The sequence below is a fragment of the Podarcis cretensis genome (assembly GCF_951804945.1).
Source record: "Podarcis cretensis genome assembly, chromosome: 2".
NCBI classification, from domain to species: Eukaryota; Metazoa; Chordata; class Lepidosauria; order Squamata; family Lacertidae; genus Podarcis; species Podarcis cretensis.
In genome coordinates this window covers 50767047-50775161 of record NC_137171.1, presented here as the reverse complement: position 1 = coordinate 50775161, position 8115 = coordinate 50767047, and positions in this window count along the sequence as shown.

The window sequence follows — 8115 nt, the reverse complement described above, 5'->3', positions numbered from 1 at the left end:
AGCTCATCAGCAATCAGAAAAAACTACATCTAAATGCAATAAAATGAACTCTTGCTTATATGTGTTGATAGTGAATGTTCAAAATTCATGATTGCCTGAAAAGTCTAAATCCAAAAACCAAAATATGATCATCAACATTCTCTGGTTTGTGTTAAAAGGTAGGGAAAGATCTATACCGACTGGCAACAGCTTTCCATGATTTCAGACAAGAAGTCTCCCAACCCTGCCTGGAGATGCTGGGATCTGAACGTGGGGTTTTTTGCATGCAAAACAGATGCTCTATCAGCACCACTGAGCTACGGCCTCCTTCCCTGTGTTAGTTTCCCTCTGTAAATCGCATTGTGGCATTACCTGAAATAAAAGTATTCTGCAAAGTTTAAGTTTCCAGTTCTGATGCAGTTTATATAGAATGGAGAAAGGGGCAATTTTTGCCAGTGAGCACAATCTGCCCCTCATAGGCCAATCTGGTAGACCTAGAATACTGTATATGCAAAACTCATCTACTAATTTGAATGTGCACATCTCCATGCCACTCACCATTCTGCCCATGGGTAGCTGGAGAAGAATGGGGGCTAGAGAAATCCCTTGTGAAATCAACTGATGTTCTGCCAGAATATGTGGAATATGTGCCCCAAATATTGACAGATTTCTAACATCTAATGAATCAGTGATATGCCACTAATGAATCAGCGATATGCCACTTGATGTCATGGACTGGCTGCATGCAAAGGGACTGGCTGCATGCAAAGGAGTAATTGGAGGTACCAGCTGGGGAACCTCCAAGGGGAAAAGGTTCAGATCCAGGGGATTGGTGGTGGGACGACGATGCATGGTCAGAGGGAGAAGAGGGAGCAGGCCGGGAGGAGTCGGAAGTTGAAGAGGCAACAGGGGTTAGCGAGCAGGAAGAGGCTGAGGAAGAGAGCAGTCCATGCTCAGAGGTAGCCAAGGAAGCTGGAGAGGAACGCCGGGGGGGGGGGCAGAATCCAGAAAGTCTCCCTCTCCTACTGTGAACAGCTCCCCTTCCCCCGGTCTTCCAACACAGAGAGAAATGAAAAGGACAAAGCAACGAGATACAAGGTGATGGAGCCTTAACCTGCTGAGGAAAGAACTGGGGGTGGCGCCTTAGAGAGCAGTAGAAAGGCAGGGATCTTCTGTCCTTGCAACTGCCTCATTGGGGCAAGACCTACTGGGAAGAGATGCTGGGATCACTAGGCCTGCACTGGTTTGGTGACACTGACACTGGTGTTGTTACTGCTGACCTACTGCTGATTCTGGCTCCTGACACTTAATTATACACAGAACAGACTATAGGACGCGACAGTGGCATCTACTTAAATGTCCTTGGTCAATAGTAGGCACTCCCCAGCATCAGAAACTCAGCTGCAAATATGCATAAGTGAAAACACTATGTTGGTAAGGGAATGCAATTTTTTAGAGAATCTGGTATTCAGACAACAAAGTGTGTTGGGGGGCGAACGGATTTTGTAACTGGTAATTTCAGCAATAATGATAATATATAAAAGTTTGGACAAATATGGATAAGGGCAAAAGAGGATGTTGTAATTTTGGATAGGCACCTAAACATTTCTGCCTTTCACCACATGTCATCTCTGTTGTTACAACATCTACTTTACAAGTACCAGAGGCATCTGAAATCTGAAACCAGAGCCGCTGAGTTTACACAGCATTTGGGGTGTCTCCTGCTCAGCTGCTTTCCATTGGCTCTCTTTTCTGTGTCACACACTCAGCAGTTGGTAGGCGAAGGGTAGAGATAAACTTTGCGACTCCTCCTGACCAGTGGCCTAGTGACACTAGTTGGTCTCTGAACTGTGCTATTTTGAAAGGACACTGGCAGACTTTTCCTGTTATACTTAAAATTGGTAACTTTATACACAGTCTCCCTGGACCTAGATCACATCACAGCAGCTGGCTGTAAAGCCATTTAATCTCTTGGAAATTGCTCTGGTTATAATCCATGACTCACAACCATATAAAATTATGGCCAAGCAAGATGCTTTGAACGTTTTCGATAAAGCACAAATACCAGTTGACACCTAAGTCAGAATGTCCTGCAGACTTCTCAGTACTGCGGCATAGTGTCCACACACCTCAAAGATCACTGGGCCATTATCAGAGATCTCTTTTCATATCATTCGGTTGCCAGGACACAGGCTGGCCCTTTCACCAAGACAGAAGATAAAACTCTTAGAATACCTTCCTTATTTTACTGGCACTTCTGTACCTCATGCATATAGGGTTGCATTCAACCACATAGCTGCACTGGTGGGTGCAATGAGTCCTGTGAGAGTCCAATGAGCCAATCCAATGAGTCCTGAGAGCAACTGCCCTCCCTCCCTCTCCTCCCCCTGCACCTTCCCAAATATGCTTGGGAGGTTCAGGAAAAACCACAGTGGGAGAGGGAGGTGAAATTGTTCTGTGTGGCCTGCAGAAATGCTTGTGTTGATGGAACGATCGTTATAGTGCAACATTGAATTCCTCTCATAGCCAGACACCAAGCCCACCACCTTAATTCTCTGAGTTTTGCACAATCCTTAGCCTGAAATGCAATTTAATTTAAAAGAATTTTTTTAAAAACAACAACCCAAAGCATCTTCCCAGTAAATTTCTGAAATCAGTCTGACCATTTTTGCAAGTTACATAAAGCTGTGAAACAAAGGGTTGATAATAATCAGGTGCTTCTTGCTGCTCACATTTCAATGAGTTGTGGCAAGGAAGCAATTAAAAAGGTAATTGTGCAATTATACATGAAATAACTACGTACCATTCTCCTGTCTCCTAACTGAAATCTCTGTCCTCACCTACCCAGTTCAGGGAGTTTAAGATGGATAAATTCAAATTAATTTCCCTAGAAAGGCCAGTTAGCAAAAGTAACAAGATGATTCAGAAAGAAAATGGAAAATAAATTAGGTGGGGCAGGGGGCAGATTTTCAATAGGAGCATTGTGCATGGGGAAAGGATTAACCTCTTCCGCAAGTTTCCAGCCCTGATCACTCTTCTGATATCTGAAGTGGGGAAAAACATGTGGATTAAACACACTGACTAAGACATGGGGAGGAAACATGTGGGAAAACCTAGCCTTGACTCTTGCTGCATCATGAGATTTAAAAGATATATGGATGATTTTCAGGGTATACGGTAACCTGACAACCTTTTCTCTGAGCACTGGCTTTTCCTCCTTTAATGTACAATATGTTTCACACTTGTGGTACCTGAATGAAGTATAGTGATGGTTGATTATGGCCTCCAGAGCACTATCTGGCTGTCAAATACTATTGCTTTTTTCTAGATTACAACTGTTTTGGAAAACAATCCCGTCCTTCTGCTGTTGAAGAACATTATGTTATTTTATTTTTTTGGCCAATGATTACATTTCCTTTAAAGCACCTTGCACATTTTTAGTTCAGGGTAAAAATAACAGCAGAGAAGCTCAGTAGCTGGGTACAGTCCTTTGGGAGCATTCTTCTCAGCTTTCCCCCACTGCTTATATATGTGGCCACAGTGAACTTCAGTTTTATGAGCCATTTACAACTCCTGAGCCTTTTGTGTTTGGCCCACAGAGCAGACAGTATTACCACAATAGTAATGTGGCTTATAAAGGCTTCTCTCTTCCTCCTTGTTTTTGGCTAGAACAAAAATAGAAAGAGAAAAATCTAACCATTCCATATTATTAGTGAAAGGGCTTGTTTTGTCATATTTCTGCATGTGAAGTCTAGAGAAATTTGGCAGCGTATGGGCTTTGTCGACAGTGGGATCGTGGTTTGGTATGGTGACCAAAAAATATTTATTGTAATATTTTAACTTTTCCTTTTGGCCCTAAAGGTTATACAATTTAATTCTAAGAATACAAATTAAAGCAATCATGAAAAGATGTTTAGTACAACAAATATGAACAGCAAAAAACATATCCAAAGCTCAAGTATGGTTTGCTGAAGACAAGGCTGCCCAAGACATTTTGTTGCCTGAGGCAAAGGACAAAGTAGCCTTCCCTGTTCCATATACAAATGAAGATTGGCAGTTGAATCTTGCTTGAACACTAGTGATGGGATAGCGTCCTCTGTATCTAAGAAAAACAGACTATCAGAGGTGTAAGTAGGGGGTGGAGGATGTACCAGTTTGCTTCCTCAATTTCTCATTTTTTTCAATCTCAAATTCAGTTCTCCACACTTCTCCACACACTTGGAAATTTTTAAAAAGTCCTCACAAAAAATCAACCAGCCCGCTAATGCAAATTTCTCCTAATATATATATATATATTTGTATGCAATTTTGCCTCATTGACATACTTTTGCAAAGCAGTTTTCATAATATAATGTGTTTTTGTGCATTATTTTAATTAATATATACATTTATATGCACACTCTACCCTAGTATATGCATTTCTGTACACATTACTTGGATGGATAACTTCACTGAAAAATTCAAATAAGTGTGACTGTATTGGGATGGCTGTGTTTCCAGTTTATGTGTCATTTCAGAAAGTGTGAATTGGGTAGGTTCACATTGAATTGCAAAGTGAATCAATTTCCTCCCACATCCCTAGGTGTACCTACCACCTGCGGCAATAACCACAAACTGCGTTACGGAAGAAGGGTCAGCTCAACCCAAAACTATCTCTAATTGTTTAATTCTGTGAAACTGTTTGCTTGGGTTTTGACATTAACTAACAATTTAAAAACCAGGGAGAAAGTAGCGGAGCTCTCCCATGAAAAGGAGTTTACAAGCTTAGGGTTACTGCCAAAATGGCCTCACTTCAGGTCACCATAGTGAGAAACGGATTCTGCAGGCAATCTTACATTTTAAATAAATGCACACATTCTACTCATGTAAGAACACCAGGAAGGCCCCACAAATAACCCAGAGATGCCTTTTAAATAAAAGGACAAATTCTACTCATGTAAAAACACGCTGATTCCTGGACCGTCCGCAGGCTATATTGAGAAGGCGATTGGGCCGGATCCTGCCCACGGACCTTAGTTTGCCGACCCATGCCTCAAGGCGTTTCTCAACCTTGGGCCTCCAGCTGCTTTTGGACTACAACTCCCATCATCCATAGCTAGCAGGGCCAGTGATCAGGGATGATGGGAGATGTAGTCCCAAAAACAGCTGGCGGCCCAAGGTTGAGAAACACTGCCCTAAGGTATCATGCTGAGCAATACCATTTATTGCAGAAGTTGTAGATCTTCTTGTGCACGTGGGGACATTTGAATTTTTGAGTGAATACAGTGGGCATCACCCACTGGTCACTTCTCTCCTCTGTGACCCAGATCAGCCTTCTCCCCATGCCCTATGGAGACAGAAAGTTCATGCAGACCCACTTTGCTTTTCAAAAGTTTGGACAAAGATCACCTCCAGAAAAATTAACCTGAGTCTTGAAAAGCACATAATTTGGTTCTTCAGCTAAAGGTAAAGGTACCCCTGCCCGTACGGGCCAGTCTTGACAGACTCTGGGGTTGTGCGCCCATCTCACTTAAGAGGCCAGGGGCCAGCGCTGTCCGGAGACACTTCCGGGTCACGTGGCCAGCGTGACATAGCTGCTCTGGCGAGCCAGAGCCGCACACGGAAACGCCGTTTACCTTCCCGCTGGTAAGCGGTCCCTATTTATCTACTTGTACCCAGAGGTGCTTTCGAACTGCTAGGTTGGCAGGCGCTGGGACCGAGCAGCGGGAGCGCACCCCGCCGCAGGGATTCGAACCACCGACCTTTCGATCGGCAAGTCCTAGGCACTGAGGCTTTAACCCACAGCGCCACCTGCGTCCCTTACGTTCTTCAGCTAGGGTCTATTTAAAAGGATTCTCCCCTGCACTTTGCATGATCAGAGATGCAGATATTTGGCATGGCTATCTTTCATTAAATGGTCAGTTATTTGGTAATTTACAGTAATATAGTAGACCACTCAGAAGTCTCAATGTCAGCAGGGCTTAAATCCACATCTGTATAGGACTGTAGCCTTAGTGAATGGGTTTTTCTTTCTGCTGCCTCTCATCACCATAGGAATTTTCCATTGGATCAGATTATCTAGGCATCGAGGTGGATAAATTGTCTTCTCATATATCATGTTGAACACCTTCCTCTGGATTGTTTTACTAAACCATTAAAAATGGTGGGTCTCTCTGCGATGCATTGCACCCTGGGTTAATTTGTAGACCAGAATGTTAACATGTGGTATATATGTGTTTACTTTAGAACACAGGACTGGACTAGAAGAAGTTCCCTTAAAATCCTATGATCATAACAGTAGATCTATAGTAGTAGATTAAAATGAAATATAATGTACAGGTTATGCCTGTATTATTTTAGAAAACACAAAAAGTAAAGAAAGCCATGTTACTCTATTAGAAAAAGAAGAACCCATTGTTAAGTGTTTCTTTTTAGGGCCAAGCAAAGTAAACTACAAAATAGTGAGCAAGCTTTCGGGTTCTGCAGAACTCCCCATCAGGCTGGATTGTTTTAATCTCCAACCTGATGGTGAATTCTGGAGAATTTTTAAAACTTGCTTACTATTTTGTGACATTTTGGTTGATCCTAAAACTATTGCCTGACTGAGTTTTTAAAATGTGGTCTATAAAGATTCTAAAAACAACAACTGGAGACTGCCCTAAAACAGTCAAGGACAGAGCAGATAAATGACACAATTCTATTGTTACTAGACTTAGACAATAAGCAACTTCAATACACACCCCATGAAGAAACCCTAAGCACAATGCAAGTAATTACGTATCTCTCAGCAGCATAATCCTTTTATGCAGGTCAGTATCATATAGACAGTTAGATGGGCTTGTAGGGGGATCTAGCTTGCATGTGCTTCTGGTCAGAGCAATTATATATTGACTAATTAAATTATTCAGCTGCCTGCATTGTCAAAAGCTGCCCTTTCCCTTTTAATTGCTTTGGATAAGCAAACAGGTACGACATAAAGAGGATTTCAGTCTGATTGTTAATTTTTTTAAGAAGAAACATTTAATCTATGTGCAATAAAACATGAAAGTATACCCTGCACTACAAAGAGCAACCAGTCAGTAAAACAAAGCTCCATGTAAAGAGAAAGATTTTTATTTTATTTATTTATTTTGCATTCTTCAATTTAGCTCAGTATGTATTCTGCTCAGGTGTACAGAATATCTAGCAACCCTGTCTCCTGCGGTTGTCAACACAACCCAGTATACTGTAAAATAAAGTCTAATGACTATGTGCATTTATATGTCAACAAGGAGCAAGCTTTGGACTTCTGGCTCACTGCCAACTTAGCCCAAGGTGCTGTAAAATCTGGCCTCTTCAGAATTAAGGACCAACTCTGTCAGCATTTATTGCCCTACCCATTATTTACTGCTCTGTACAATGAACAGAGTCAGTGGAATTAGAGAGATGTCTTGGAAAGTTTTCCAGAACAACCAATAGTAAGAAGCATGCTCCTTAGCAGCAAACACAAGCAGCATAGGGCTTTAATGGCGGTAGAGGTGAAGAGCAACGTTAGGCAAAAGTTCAAAATTGTGGCTGTTCCCTGACAAGGCTGGATATGTTACTATTTGGTGCTAGTGGTACCTCGGGCTACATACTCCTCAGGTTACATACGCTTCAGGTTACAGTCTCCACTAACCCAGAAATATTACCTTAGGTTAAGAACTTTGCTTCAGGATGAGAACAGAAATTGTGCTCCGGTGGCACGGAGGCCCCATTAGCTAAAGTGGTGCTTCAGGTTAAGAACAGTTTCAGGTTAAGAACGGGCCTCCGGAACGAATTAAGTACTTAACCCGAGGTACCACTGTATATGCAAAAAGAGAAAACAGAAAAGCACAAAAAGGGGAAAAGAATGTCCATGGGTGCAGGAAGAAAGAAAAGAAAAATGTGTTAATCATTATTTAAAAGAAGAAAATAAATTCAGTATGCACACATTTCTAGTTATGCTCTTCAAGAAACTTTAAACCAGTAAAATACATTTTCTAAACTTGACCTCTTTTGGAGAATGACCTTAAGACTGTATATTTAACTTAATAGCCTTTTCATTAGTAAAAGCAGGAAGAATATATATGCATATATCCTTACCAAGCATTCAACCAAGTTCTTCTGAATTCCTCATTGTAATTTTATAGCAGCAGG